The 15805-nt window shown below is 38.3% G+C and overlaps 1 long non-coding RNA gene across 1 annotated transcript in view; it reads right to left on the bottom strand.

The window, feature by feature from the left end:
- LOC135262519 (uncharacterized) overlaps positions 1-14510 on the bottom strand; it is an 81538-nt gene extending 67028 nt beyond the window's left edge. The window contains exon 1 of the long non-coding RNA XR_010332239.1: positions 14429-14510. This is a non-coding gene — a long non-coding RNA (uncharacterized LOC135262519). The remainder of the gene's footprint in view (positions 1-14428) is intronic.
- Between the last annotated feature and the right edge of the window lie 1295 nt (positions 14511-15805).

Raw genomic sequence — 15805 nt, 5'->3', positions numbered from 1 at the left:
TAACATGCTCTGTATTGTAACAAGTTGGTAATTGTTCTTAAAAATTAAACACGTTTACAATCTGTGGAAGGGCGATTTACCCTCTCAAAGTCACATTATTCCAAAAATGGCTATGTATAAGGTCCCCGGAATTTCAATCAGTTAGACCAATGTATTCTTTAACTTTTTTTATTTATTTATTTTTATTTAAAGTTACAATCTCAAAGATTTCTGTTTCGTTCTCTTAGGCGGTACCAATGGCGAAAAGCAGTAATTGCAGGTGTGTTTTTGGACCTCACTTCCCAGAGATCCAACCGAATCCAACCAGTGTTGCCTGTGTGACGTCAGTCAGTTGGCACCTGGGCCATGCCAACTATAACACTTACTATTTACTGAATAAAAAATGGTTGTTATAAAAGTAACGTTATGTACATACTCATTCATTGTCTAACATTAGGCTAACTTAAGCTGTCTTTACACTGCCGAGCCGGGTTAAAATGCTGTAGCAGACCTGGGGTAGAATTAGTGATGATCAATTTCCACAGACGTTCTTTATCCACCTTTTGCCCGGTATGAACATTATTCAACTACAGAGACGAATCCGCGGGATTCGCTGTGGCTCGTGCAATTATGTATCTCGTGCACAATAAACACTGTCGTTCTCGTGAATGATTGTTGTGTGATATTTTTGAAACCCTGCCTTGCAAAATGTTACCCCTGGTGTATCTGGTTTTGCTAGCTAAACTGTTCGAGAATAAAGCTGAACTGGGTGTTAAAATAGCAATCATAACAAGAAGAATAAAACAAAAACAAAGGAGATTTCATCAAAAAAGGGCATCAAGGCTGAAGGAACATATGAGGAAGCGTAATAAAATAAAAACGCGAATCCATACTGCCGTATTTTTTATTTAGTTTTCTCCGGCTTGACATCTTTACACTGAAATCAGACCGGGTCTGCTCCAACTATACCCCGGGGTTAATGCTCTGTGTAAAGACGGCTTTATTCCGATCATTATAATATATTGATGAACTTGATGGCAATGTAAATAACGGTAACGTTAAGGCCAGTTCAGATCAATGATTCACAACGAGACAAAACGGTTTTAGAATGTTGCAGAGAAAATTGCAGCGGTGTGAACTGGTTATCTGCAGAGCGTCTGAAGCCTTTGCCTGGGGTTTCAAAAGACCCACCTTGTCAAATCACCAAGTGCAGTTAGAACGTTTACAATCAGACATCTTGGAATTTTGCAAGTTGCATCTAGTCTCGTTGCGAATCATTGATCTGAAATGACCTTTAGTTCGCTGCATTGCAACGTTGCAACAAGGCAGCATTGCATTCGAGAGACGTTTTGTGAGGTTGGTACCAGTCGGTAGCGCTTAGCATTTTTTCTAATTGTCAGCTGACATTAGATTGCCTTTCTTGACATGGTCCGGTAGCTAGCGTTAGCTGTGCAAATAGCTAGGCTATGTAATTTAGTAACGTTATATTGTCATCAAATGTAATACGAAATCTACATCAACACATAATATGACCTCTCATGTTACACAAAAACCTTTTAGGGTTCCATAACCCTCCCCCCCTTTTCTCTGTTATTGTAACGCTAGCAGACGCCAGAATTAACAGTACGCCGCTCACACACAAGTGAGTTGAAGAGCGAGCCTGTTGCGTTAGCTCAGTTTACCCTCTCTGGCGGACCAACCACTGATGGGTGTTGGCAAACGCGTCACTAACTATGTGCCGCTTGTGATTTTTCCCAGGAATGTCGCCACAGACACCCAGTTCTTTAATCATAAATAATAATAATAATAATAATATAAATTAATTAATAATAATAGGCTCAATCACCATTGTGTTACCTAATTTGGTGATAGATAGTGAATTAACAGACATTTATTTTAATGAAAATCTTCGAGATTATTACTTTAAATTTTATTTACCCAGGGTAGGTTCGCTGAGCACGGATGCTCTTTTGCAGGAACGCCCTGCTTCACACTCATACACATTCACACCTGGGAGCTCCCCAGTACAACCACAATCCTCTATTGTTGGCCACTGAGGAGCTCCACTGAAGGGAGAGAACTTTTTTTAGCCAATTAAATCAGGGGATGATTAGGTGGCAAGTTTTTGCGAGAGCCAGATCTGGGATTTTAGCTAGGACACCGGGGAACCCCCTACTCTTTGCGAATAGTGTCATGGGATCTTTAATGACCACAGTGAGTCAGGACCTCGGTTTAGCGTCTCATCCGAAAGACGGCATCTCCTACAGCACAGTGTCCCCGTCACTGCACTGGGGCATTGGGGTTTATTTGACCAGAGGGAAGATTTGCCCCTGCTGGCCCACCAACACCACTTCCAGCAGCAACTCAGTATTCCCTGGTGGTCTCCCATCCAAGTACTAACCAAGCCCACACCTGCTTAGCTTCAGCCAGTCGGCAGGAGCAGAGTGCATGGTGGTATAGCTGCTGGCTAACTTACTGTGCTGTGTGTAAAATATGGCAAATAATTCTAATTGAATGTTCCATTTTTAATTGATCATATTACAAACTGACAGGTGAAATCAACTGGGTCCTACTTACTGAGATTATGGAAATCTACCTAAAACCATTCATGTAAAATAAACAAACGAGATGGTTCATCTCAAGGGGTTTATCCTTCTAATAAAAATGGACAGCAAATAACAACAAGCCAAACCTGTGTTACATTAGAATAAGTTTAAACATACAATCACACAGTTTCAACAACATTAATTGATCAAGATAATAGGCTTTGACAAAAACCAGCATACTTAGTGGGTCCCTGGGCCCAAGATTACAATCTATTATATCAGGATCTAGGATACTTGTTTCAATGTAGAGCAAAATTATGCATTTTTCAGAAACTAAATCTTACACTGGCATTGTCTTCCCTATCTAAATCTTCACAAATTAAAATATTTTTCATCCAGTTCCTGCTTGTCTTTAACAAAAGGTCGCGTGTGCTTATTGCAGTAGCGGATATGATTTAATAAATGCCAAGAAAAGGAGGCTGGTCTGGGATTTGAAGCCAGAGGCTGATAGATCTCAGGAAGGACAATGCACAGTGGAACAGCGGAACAATCTGGAAATGCATTAACTTTTTTTGTCTAAAGCCCAAAATAACACACTAACAATCCAATTTATTATTTAATTGAAAAGCTTCCAAGCTTGCTTAATTGGCCTAGCATGTAACAGCACTTATAAAAAATAAGCCCACTGTACAATTAGCTCTGATGAGACTATTTTTTACAGTGAGGTTGGGGTTAGTCACTAATGGCCGAATCTTTGACGTTCTTCTGAAATTGTGACTCTTAATCAGTTATGAAGGCGGGGCAGCTGTACCTGGCCCTGTTTTTAACAGCCAATGGGATATTCTGTAAGCGTGGCTTGGACCTCCAGAAAGAAAGCTCCCCTAATGCCAGGGCTCGCTGAGAAGAAATCTCTCTCTCTCTCTCTCTCTCTCTCTCTCTCTCTCTCTCTCTCTCTCTCTCTCTCTCTCTCTCTCTCTCTCTCTCTCTCTCTCTCTCTCTCTCTCTCTCTCTCTCTCTCTCTCTCTCCCTCCCTCCCTCCCTCCCTCCCTCTCTCCCTCCCTCTGTTCTTTTTTGTTTGTTGGCTGTTTTATTTTCCTGTTTTGATTTATATTGGTTTCTCTCAATTTTATATTTGAATAACAATAATTCTATGTCTCCTTTAACTGTCAAATAAAGGGGAATCTCTCTCTATTTGAATTCTTTATTTGTTTTTCCTTTTGTGGTTGTCTTTCTTTTTTGTTTGCTTTCTTGTTTTGATTTCTGTTCTTGTCTCTAATTCTTATGTTTGAAATATTTGGATAACAATAAGTCAGATTTCTCTTCTCTCACTTCATTTCTTTCTCTTTCTCTCTTTCTTTCAAATGGCATTAATCCTGTGATGCCGATTGCTTTGCATACATCTGGGCACTCAAATCTGTTTGCGGCAGAGTGGGCCTTGCATCCCAGACCGTATCTGAACAGGAGCTATAAACGATATTCACAGCATCACAGACATGCTTGGGTGTTCCAAGTTTCAACCATAATCCTGCTGGGGGCCGGTGATTGATACCGGCATTATATTTATACCAAGAGCAAACAGTAATGGGCTTTTTGAATAACGACTCTAAGATCATCTGAGATACATTGATGAGCTTATAATTACTGAATCACTGCCAAGCGTTGTGTAACGGATGACCTAGAGGGAGGCGAGCAGCAATAAAGAAGCATAAAAAGAATGGCTGAGGCTCGGAGCCACAGCATGTATGTGTTCTGATGACCTCACCCTTCACCCACATCCATAGCGGTAATGATGACTGGGGATTCTCCCACAGTCCTGGGTTTGATTTGTAGAGCAGGGCCCGACACCCCTGGTCAAATTTCCCAACACCAGAGCAGGCTGTTAATGATACATCCTCTCTCCAGTGTTTCCCCTGCTCCCAAACCAATTCAGAGTAATCGAGACCTATTACAAGTTTTTAAATGCTAAAAAATGCAAACTAGGAGTCAGAGAATTTTTTTGTCTCTGATGTCTGTCGGAAAGCCCTGTGGTGTCTCGCCGGAAAGCGCGGAGCAATGAAGAATCAGATCTCGCAAAGGAACCAGGGGGTTTACATTTTCTGCGACTAAACATTTTGACCTACTGGTTTCATTTATATTAAACCTGTGCAAACTTGTCCTTGGAGAGGGAAAATACAAATCTGGAGGAGATTGGAGGGGAGATCTGGAGGAGAGATCCCCAATGAAAAAAGACATGAACTCAAATCTTAACTGAGGATTAATCCATTTGCAGTCCTCATGCTTCTTTGATTAGACAAAAGATGGATCCATGCAAAACGATAACATCTCAAGGCCCCGTGACAATTTGAAACAGGGGTGCGCTCGCACACAACAAAGGAAGCCGTCAAACTTAACCATGAAAGGCCGTGTCTAGACAAAAGAAGTTATCACTGCATAAAACAAACCACACAAAACAGATGTTCCAGACTTTGAACACAAGGCCTCATGGTCCTCCTGTATTTAATGTGAAAAAGGTTGGAAATATAACATCAGGAACTGAAACCAAAGGGCGGTAATCCACTGCATCTGCACGTCTGAAACTGACCATCCCATAATGTGTTTCCCATTCCTCCGCAAAGTCATATCTCACAATGACCTCTGTGTTAACACCTGGAGACAGGCAAAGGTTATATTTTTACAGGATTTATATAGCTGTGTGTTACCAAACTCGGACCTAGCGCAAAAAAAAAAAAACATTTAGTTTTTATGAGTGGAAATAAACCATCAGCAAAACCAAAGCAAATAAGGTATATTATATTAACTCCATGTTTATTAAAGTATTGAATTACATGCTTCCCATTGCACATTTTGTTTTCCATTGCAATACAGTAAGAATTAACATTGACTTAATGATTTTGGCTGCGTATGCTTCAGTGTATTTCTTCACCTATGTCCTGCACTCTTCCATGTTGTTTGCACACAAGCAGTTATTTTCTGATTTAAATGAATATGTTAGCATTAATCAAACTTGATAAAATGTCAGAGAACACATAAGATGTATGTGAGTTGTTCATCTTTCTTCTTTTTTTGGCGTAGGGTATGGGGGTTTCTGGCAAGCACACAATCTTTCTTTGGTGAAGTCAGCTTGACCAGACAGCCTGCTCACATATTCTGTAATTCTAAAATTCATGGACACCAAGGTAGCAATGTGAACATGACTTGTCCTGCTAACTGTTTTCTTCACGTATATATACAAAAGGCTGTAATTCCTATAAGGATCACCAAATATGGATGTAAATACCTTCAAATTAGAGGTGACAGGTTACACTGTAACCTAACTTCCATTGTTTCATTACCAATTCAATGTGCTGGAGTACATAGCCTACACAACAAAACATGTGTTACTGTCCAAATGCTTTCAGACACCACTGTATATATTAGGTCTATATGTTTTCCCAAGAACCAACAGCAGTCAAAAAAAAAATTAATTACACTTAAAAAAAGGTACATCCAGCATGTCATCAGTTATTTTTTATTGTTCTGTTCAATGGTGCAACAACAGCAAGGGCTCCCAAAGTATTATGGTATTCCCAAAGTATTATGAAGCAATGGATATAAATGTTCTAAACAGATGTTCAGATTGTCTAACTAACTAATATGGATTCCCAGCCTCAAAGGCACTTGTGAAATCAGGCACAATTTCTGTTTTCCACTAGCAGTTTGTTTTTTTTAATATATATTCTGTTCACCAGATTTACTGGGTCTGCCCCAATTGATGATCCCCTATATATAAGCATTATCACGCAAATCCTTGCATGCATATTGCATTTCATTACTGCAGTGCGGCAGTTGCAAATGATTTCAAAGGCAATGAAGAGGAAGATGATTCATCTGAAGTGTAGGCTGACACTGGCTTTACTGCTGTAATGGACTGTGATCATCAAATTTGTAAGGAGTGTCAGACGCAATGCTTTAAAGACAAGTGATGTAGAAAACTTAAACCAAACTGTCCTGCTGATGGTGTCAACCCCTATTGCCATGGAAACCACTCATGTGTGATAGCACGACTTTGATGCACAAATGTGGATATGATGATTGTTACAATAGTCTGCACCTCAGGCTTGTGGTAGTAAAAGCTGGTGAAAATGTTACAATAATTATGACTAGAAATCAAAATCATGACATGTCATCAAAATTCATGACAGCCTCAACAGAGAAGCAACAAGACCACATGGGTAATCAGGGCAGCCAAGCAACAGCACCACTGCCCAAGGTTAGCATACCCAAACCTGTCCTCTATTCCAAAGTGCCTGATCCACTCCTGTACAGCAAGTCAGTGGATACTGTGTGACAATGAGTTAGATAGAGTTGTCAATGTTTGGAAAAGATTTACAAGAACATGTAGAAGTAGAAACCCTTGGAGTGTTCAAAATCTAAATTGACACAGTGCTAGATAAGTCTCAAATCCCAGGGTCTTAAGACACTAACTTTCCATCTGAAGGGCATTTACTGTAGCAGTGATAGGCAGATCAGGAAAATGTCAAATTGACATTGGTACAGTACAAGGAAGTTGAGTTCAAGTCACAAAAAATATAAACTATAGAGTAAGAGGCAGGCTGCCTTTGTAAGCTGAAATAAGAGTGCTGTATGTTTATGACAGGGTGGCACTTGGCATGAAAAAAAAAGACTGAAACACTCTTCAAAGTCACGCAATGAACGAACAATACTGGCTATGGCTACTTGCACCCAGCATGACTTGCTGCAATGCATTCGACGGATCTTGTCTTTCTGAGGCAGTTTGGACTTTGGCCAAATTCTAAGTGGTTGGTTTGCAGAAGCTTGTTGCATTTGATACGCCTCCTCTTGCTACCCAACCCATGTTCAACACTTCCCTGTGTCTTTCAGTTTAAGCTTGAATCGCCTTAGACCCACCTTACATGAGTAGGTAGAAAACATTACTCACATCCTAAAAATGGGGAAGTTTATGCAAAGCTAGTGATAGATAGTCTTTAGCAAGTAAACAAAATGAGAAACCTACATGTGCAGAATTACCTGCTCCAACAGTTTTAAGTTCTTTGGTGCAACTTGGCTTGGTGCAGAATGGCCAGCCAAGAGAAATATGTAGTGCCTTACACAGGTACACAGACATTACCCAGGAAACTGGAAAAATGCAGATTGGACTGGTTATGGTTTTTTCTCCAGGCCAATGTTAGGTGAAGAACACATTGCAGCCACCAAAGAAGGTGCTACCTTCCTTAGTGGCAGCAATGTGCTCTTCACCTAACATGGGCCTGGAGGAAAGTGTAGTATTACCTGTCTGGCGGTAGTGTAGTATGGGTAAGAAGCTGGACCTAAAGGTCACAGGTTCAATTCCCAGGTTGGACTATTGTTGTACCCTTGACCAAGGTGCTTAACCTGCATTTCTTCAGTATATATCCAGCTGTATAAATGGATGCAATGCAAATGCTATGATGCACTAGAGAACTGTTTGGAGCAATGTTCTACAGTTCAGTTTGGATAGACATCAGGGTTTATTCAAAGCTACTTGACAGACCAAAATAGCAGCCCACAGCTGAACTCGCCTCGCCTCACCTCACCTTTGTTCAGCACGGTTCAATTATGGATATGATGGACAAGTCATGCAATGGATCCAATGGAAAATCTCTTAGAAACTCTGTGTGACTTCCCATTGAACAGAATGATTTATCTACACTATATTTATCTATATCTACATGTCGATGTCATGTCGGCTGCAAGTATTGCTACTGGCAAACAAATGACCATGAGACATTGAACCTTTTAGCAGAACAAAAATGGACTCCTCTACTCCTCCCACTCATGATATTTTAGTTGGGTATTTTAGATTATGAATTAATATTTTGTGCAGGATTGAGCTATTTGTATATGCACATATAAGGTTTTGTTCATCACGTGGTAAGTATGTATTCCAGAAGTGTTGCTTTCTTGCTTCTTAATTTTGTTTTGCTATGTTACATTGAGTTTAAAACTCATAAGCATGAAATGAGAAAATATAACATTCACCAAACTGAATTACTCATGTTTATGGGCAATAGCTCTGATTAAAACAAATAGTGGTCATTTTCAAAATAACTGGAATATTTATCTAGTTCGGATGTTACAAAACCAGAACAAAGTAAATTATTGTTGTATTCAATAAATGATATAAAGTGTTTATAAATTTGACATCGTATTTTTCTTTTAGTGAGAGAATGAAGACAAATTGCCTAAAATCTAATCACACATACTCACGTAAACACACACACACAATTTACAAGTGAATTTATTAAGAAATTAATCAAGCATGATAATTCAACAAAACACACACACCTGTGTTGCAGTGAAACACAGGAAATTATCTTTTTTGTTCTGCCTTTTCCTATGCAAACCTAATAGACAATGGCAGAATCTGATTTAGTGACAGAAATTTATAATGGTAGTATTGATTTACTCTGAACAGGAACAAGATTAAAAGGTAACCTCCACTTTTTTTCTCATGAGGAATGGATGTACTACCTAAAAGCTTAAATGAGTCCGTTCATCATGTACTACTCATTTGGCCAGACAGGGTACTGGGAAAATGAGTTTCTTCCTTCCTTCCTTCAGGAAAGGTCACAGTGAAAGGTAAAGTCACTGCATTTACAGTACTGTACTGGTCTTGATGTGACCAGCGGTGTGCTAGAGGTTGAGGCAACACTCGTTCAATCATTACCCCCCCCCCGCAATAAAACATGCCATTATGTTGTTACTTAAGACTTGCAATAATAGCAGCGGGGAAGCCCCTTCATCATTTGGCCTGTCTGTCATGATTCTGCAGCAATGAACACCTTTGGGTGATGAGTCTCTCTGCGGCTCCTCCCCTTCCAGATAAACGGCCAGAGTGTTTAGATGGGTTAGTTATGAAAGGACTGTTTTAACTTCATCCAGTGACTACAACACTACAAATACCATCTTGTGAAATGTAGGTTTTGACAAGACACCACGATTAAAGTCTAATGTAGTGCAGCTAATTTTACACAAAGTTACACATTTTCAGGACAGACATGTAGCCATTAGAACACTTATTCAAAGAGTTCTCCAATATTTAAGTGATGTAACAGGATCTCATAGATATGTAATTAGCATTACCAAGCGCCTTTGACTAGGGAAACACAAACCATAGATCCAAGCTGTTCACACAGCTTTCCAAAAAATTGAAATCTAAGATGCATGCTGAAAGAGAGTTTGCATAGCATCATGGTAACTGCAGCTAAAGGCCATGTCAGCTGTAGGCATGTAACTCCAAAGCAAATCTATCAGACCTAAAAACAATCGCCATCAGTGAAGCAGAATACTTACATTGTTGAAATAACCTAGGGATTCCAGAACAGTTCCAATGTAGTGTTTGGAGAATTTGGTGTCAGTTTTGCTTGTTTAACCCTGATGACGGAACCAATTCAGTTGCCTTAGAATGTGTATTTTAAAGAAGCTGTTTCCTTTACATATTGCAGTGCGTATCAGAGTGACAGGACCATTTATGCTTCAGTGCAAGGCCATGAATTTTGGTTTTAAATAGAAATGGGTTGTGCTCTCTAAAACAGATGTGTGGACAACTAAACAATCAACGTTTTTAGTTAATATGTGGCAAAAAAAAGTCAGGTTTCAGCATAAGTGTATACATTTTAGTTTAACAAGGGTGCTGTGATTCCAATGCCTTTGATTGGCTGAAAATATGTTACCGATGCTAGAATGAGACACAATTATCGTGAAAACATGACCCAAAGATAAAACCTGTTTAATCACTGATTTCGTTGTAATTTCACACTAACATCTTGTCAGAGTGGTCTGGTTAAATGTTTTACTAACAACCTTTCATCATCATCAATTACCCGGGACAGGATGGTCAAGTAACAGTTGGGATATCTTTCCATATCTGACTTAAGTTGAGTCACATTTTTCAGTGTTCAGATAAGTCTCTCTGTATTCTTTGGATTGGCTTGAGTGCTGAACAGAACACTTCCCAGAGATCGGCTGAACTTTATATCAACAATGATCTGAGAAAAATGGCCACTTTCTGGAAACTGTGTATACAAGAAATTTAGTGGAAAAACACCTTCTGTGGAGCCACAGAAAAGGCTGAAAGCTGCTGTTTTACAGTCATCATGGACACAGATGGACAAATTTAATTAAACATAAATGTTCTGTGTACACATCTTCGTAGGCGATTAATATTTTATGATTTCATGATTAGCAAGCCACCTCTGGCACAGCAGCTGATTAGCTGAATTTATGGATAAAATATGTTCATTTTTAAATCCCATTTGAAATGAATGCAAAAGGCTTGAGTGAATGTTATAGTACTTTTTAAAATGTGTATCCACTCACTTGCATTCTTCCACATCAATTACATAAATACAAAATAGCCAGTATAAAACATTGTCTATCTTCACCAATCTGAGAGTCCCAGTGTTGTTTCCCAATATATATTTCACTTGCTCAACATTAAACGTTAATTTCACACCTGAATACACATCCCCCTCCAAGTTATGCCATTACGAAAGGCTATAAAATTCATAATCTTGCATATAATAAATATAATAATGGCAAAGGAAAGGGAAAATCACAGCTATTATATTTATCCACCAATGTGTTTGCAAGAATTCATTAATTTCACTGCATTGAAAACTAATCAGAAGAGCTTTGTGTCAAGTTCAATGTGCTCTCACTTACCTAGTCAGTCTTACGTAACTGGCATGAACTAATTGACCTTATTTGTACAGAAACACCCCAATCTGAATACAGTTAGATTAATGCACTGGTCAACCTGCAATAGAAAAGTAAAAGTAAAATACAAAGTAAGTAAGTAATAAATACATAAATAAATAAATAAATAAATATGTGAAATTAAACATCTAGCTCAGAGTTTAAGGCATTAATACAATGAGCAAGCCCTGCAAGAATTGCTTATTGTCAGATTTAATTATTTAAAGGTCAGGCATTGATCCCCATTGGATTGGCTTTTTCAACACTGTAAAAATGTTTTCGGTGGTTGTTTAGCTTTCTTGATTTTCAACAAACCTAAACAAAAAGAAAAAAAAAGTCATTTTGGCTAGCTTGATTTATTTTAAATCAGTAATGAACAGCTGATTGGGGGGATGTCACCAGTTGGAATGCCATATGCCTGGACCAGTGTTCTGACTTTGGCAGAACTTGTTTTGAATAATATATACATTAAGGCTAAGGCTTTCTTGTATGGTTCACTGTATGATGTCATCTCAGGACCAGAGTTACTGGTTTATTTTCAGGATAAATTATCTATGGAGATATTAACAAAAAATGTTCCAGCGTGAATTAAATTAGTTTGAACAGCCGGTTGGATACTTTGTTCCATTAAACTTATTCACAAGGTTTAGTGTCTATGAAGTCATTATTTTAAAGCGTGTCTTGCTCTTTCGCTTATATTGCGCCCCTCTATGTTTAACACATAAAAAGAAAGACAAAAAGGCAGCACTCAAACATGCACTTTGTGGGACAGTCATGGATTTTATAAGATAAGTGTTGACCTTAGGAACACTGTGAATGGAAGAAAAGTATCTTAGTAAAAGGAAATTGGGAGAATTGTAAGCTGACTTGCTTCACTTCTTCCCTCACAATGTAAAACAGGGCTCCTCCAGCCTGATCCTTGAGGGCCACAGGGTGTGCTGGTTTTCATTTTCACCCTATAATCACCAGCCGGTTCATACCAAAGAAGCCAGGTGAGGTGAGTTAACTGTGTAATAAAATGCTTTAATTGACCAATTAAGTGCTGAGTAACAACAGATACGCGTGTGCCTGTCCACATTGTGTGCGTGTATGTGTGTGTGTGTGTGTGTGTGTGTGTGTGTGTGTGTGTGTGCGCGTGCACACGTGTGATTAAAAAAAAGTTAGACTTTAGATGAAAACCATTTTTCATAGATTTCCATGCGCCTGTTATGCTTATTGCAGGAGGACACCGTTATTGGTTTTCTGGGATTGTCCTGGATGTTGATCAAAAATGGTAACTTTTTCACCAAACAATGGGAGGTGCGGCAGGGCAAGTTAATTAAAAAAAAATCTTATCCTGCTAAATTGCTGTAATTTAAAGTTATAGAAGCAAGTAAACATTAAAGCTCCCATTTGTGAGAATCTGGTCATTGTTCATTTTTTGGCTGGACCGCAACAGTGGGGCCAGCCCTACAAACGCGAATGTGACTGAGTGAGTGATGAAGTTACACCATTGGTTGGCTGGATCACGTGTGTTAGGTCCAGCCATATACTAGGTTTTAACCTGGTCTTGTTTTTATGAGTTGGGCAGAGGATCACCATGCTTTAATAGTTTAAGTTTAACAAGTGATCAATAAGTGTGAGTCTTTTCCTTTCCACTACAATGCTGAAAGGAGAGGAGCCAAAGAATGAAAACTCAAGTCAAGATTCAAGCACTCAATACTGTCAAGTACTCAATACAATTACTGAATACATATCAACTATGTATCTTATATTCATTGCTGAATTCATAAGGGTTAAACTAGATGAAATCAGTTGAAATAATCATGTCAAGTTATCTCAGATCAAGCAAATGTTGTGAATATTATTATATATATTATAATTGTAATATAATGAATATTCCTCAAATATTACATCACAGTTTTAATATAGCAAATATAATAATTAATTGAGATGGGGTGAGATAGAATGACCATGAAAAAAAGAATAATTATTAAAGTAACATTATATAGAAAATATACCCCTGGACAACTAGTCAACACAGCACTAACCTCTTACAAATTCTGGCATGAAGTAACATCATTACAAGTTGACAAGGCCCCTAAGGAGAAATATGGTGGTGGAATTTTGATGGCACTTAATTAATTCATATAAATTTAGAGTATCTAATGGTATAATCCTTCGTTACTACAATGTTTTTAACTTTCTTTGATCAAAAGATTGTAATTCTGGACTATTCTTTGACATGGTAGTTAAAATGACATACTTTGGCTTGTTTCAAGCTCTAGTCTATTCATCTTGTCTTGATGGGTAATTTTCTCAGTCATTAAGCAAGGTCTCTATTTTCTACTATTACTGCAATGATAGATTTGACCACTGCCTGTTGAGATATAGCCACCGAATCATATGAAGTTTTGAAAGTTTCACATGGTTGGTTTTATTTAAGGACTACGTCCTCAGGTCACTTAAGGACAAAAAGGGGTAATTAATGGCGCGTTCAATTCATTGTTCTGTGTAATGAGTGAGAAAAAGTGATTGTAGTTTAAAGTGGACAACTCTGCATTTGAATTTAGCAACTTAAATCTTCACCTACTTTCCTAATCAGATTGACAATTTATATACTTTAGCTGCATCTGAGTGTGTGTGTGTGTGTGTGTGTGTGTGTGTGTGCGTGCGCCTCAGAGACAGGAGGAGATTCGATTTTGGCTGGCAGCATATGGGTTTAAAAAGTTCTCTCATTGCTTGATCCTTCTGTAGCAGCAACATGCACTGAATGTTCACTAGAATTAAAATAATAATAAAAAAGAGTGGTGTTCTCGTGCAGTGTGTTGAAACTCTGACAAAGCACCAAGTTTAAACCGTAGCCAATTAAGGCAGTCGTAGTAAGGTTGACCATTTACTGTCACACTTCTTCATTAACAAGCTGGTGAAAACTGTAAATAAAAACAATACAAAATATTTGGTGTCTGTGTTCTTAACTAAACATTACATTGTATATAGCTGTAAATATGAATATGCATTGCTGTTTTGCACTGTAGGTAGCAGTTACTCTGGCTACTAGCATACTAGCAGTGCTTGTACACAATAAACAAAACCATTTTTTAAATAACTTATCAAACATAATTTTTAACAAAATACTTATTAATATATGATCTTTAACATGTCTAATGTCAAATAAATCAACTTACGGTATTGCTTCTATGATGGTTCAATGTGGATTACTTTCAGAGCATGCGCCGCATGTCTGTCCTGTTTTTCTGCAGAGCCAGGAAGTGGCTAAACAGGAAGTGATGTCATCACATGACACAATTGGACAAATACTATCAATTTTACAAACAAGTTTGTTAAACTGTAAAATAATTATCAACTTCCTTTTTTTCAACTAGAAATAGGTGCCAACAAATTATTTAAAGTAGAAAATGGAGAAAGTTAAACAAATGCCTTAAAGGCAACACAAAGAGAAATCCGTTCTCTACAATCAGACAATTGAGCTACAATCGCCAACTAGTCAAAGGCTAATGCCAGAATACAACCTGCCTGCAAAGACAATTTTATTCCCTTCCATCGGATCAACTCCTAGATCCAGTGGTGCCACTTATATGGGCAGAAGAGAGTAGGATGACAGAGGAGCTGCTGTGCCATATGATTGCTTATGGGGAGTCCTGAAAGCTCTGCCCAAACCAAAATCTGTTCCATACTGAGAAAGATCATTACAGGGAATGATAAAAACAGAAATATTTTAGAAGCTGTTACCTTTGGGACTGTTACCTCTAATTCCTCAACAGTCATTGTTAGAATCCTCCCTCCCTCCCTCTCTCTCTCTCTCTCTCTCAGAAACTGGGTCATTCCCTGTACAATGAAAACAGAGGTCATTACCAAGAATGTAGAACACTGGAAGAGATTTCCGTCTCTGTGGTATTTCATAAATTTGACTGTATCCAATACCTTGGATACATGCGCAAATAATCATTTTATTCACGGGAGGCCTCAATGAGGGAAGAATCTGGTGATGGGAGAAATTTATTTTCTCGTTTGAATGCTGGAAAAGAAATGGAATCCTTCAAAGTACTGTCAAATTAGCACATACTTAGTTCAAGGCAAACTAATCACCCCCATCCACCCGCCCTCCAAACTTGTCATATAAAACTAATATTACATAAAATATCTGAAATGTTGGCTCTATAAATAGTACGTCTTCATCTGTTTTGGAAAGAAATTCAGTGCAAAAAGACAATTAAGCCAAACAAATTATGTGAATGTAGTCTTTAGAATTGTGCTTTGGGTTGTCATTGTTTTGCTACTTTCTGTCTCAGCTTTGCAGGTGCAAATGATAATTATTCAGTAAATCCACATTACTGCCAGCTCCTGAACTGTGGGATATGAAACAATGTGAAAAGGACCGATCAGAATAAAGGAACAACACCAGGTCTATGGTTTTCTTTCCAGTGGTCAGTTGCCAGAGGGTTTCAAAAATGAATTTAGCATTGGAATTCCCAAATGAAGGGGTCTGTAAAATAGAAGTATTCTCACCTGACCCTTTTTTTGTTGAATGAAAGAGCCATATA

The sequence above is a fragment of the Anguilla rostrata genome, chromosome 9 (genome assembly GCF_018555375.3).
Source record: "Anguilla rostrata isolate EN2019 chromosome 9, ASM1855537v3, whole genome shotgun sequence".
Taxonomy (NCBI): domain Eukaryota; kingdom Metazoa; phylum Chordata; class Actinopteri; order Anguilliformes; family Anguillidae; genus Anguilla; species Anguilla rostrata.
This window is presented reverse-complemented; position numbering and strand designations above follow the sequence as displayed.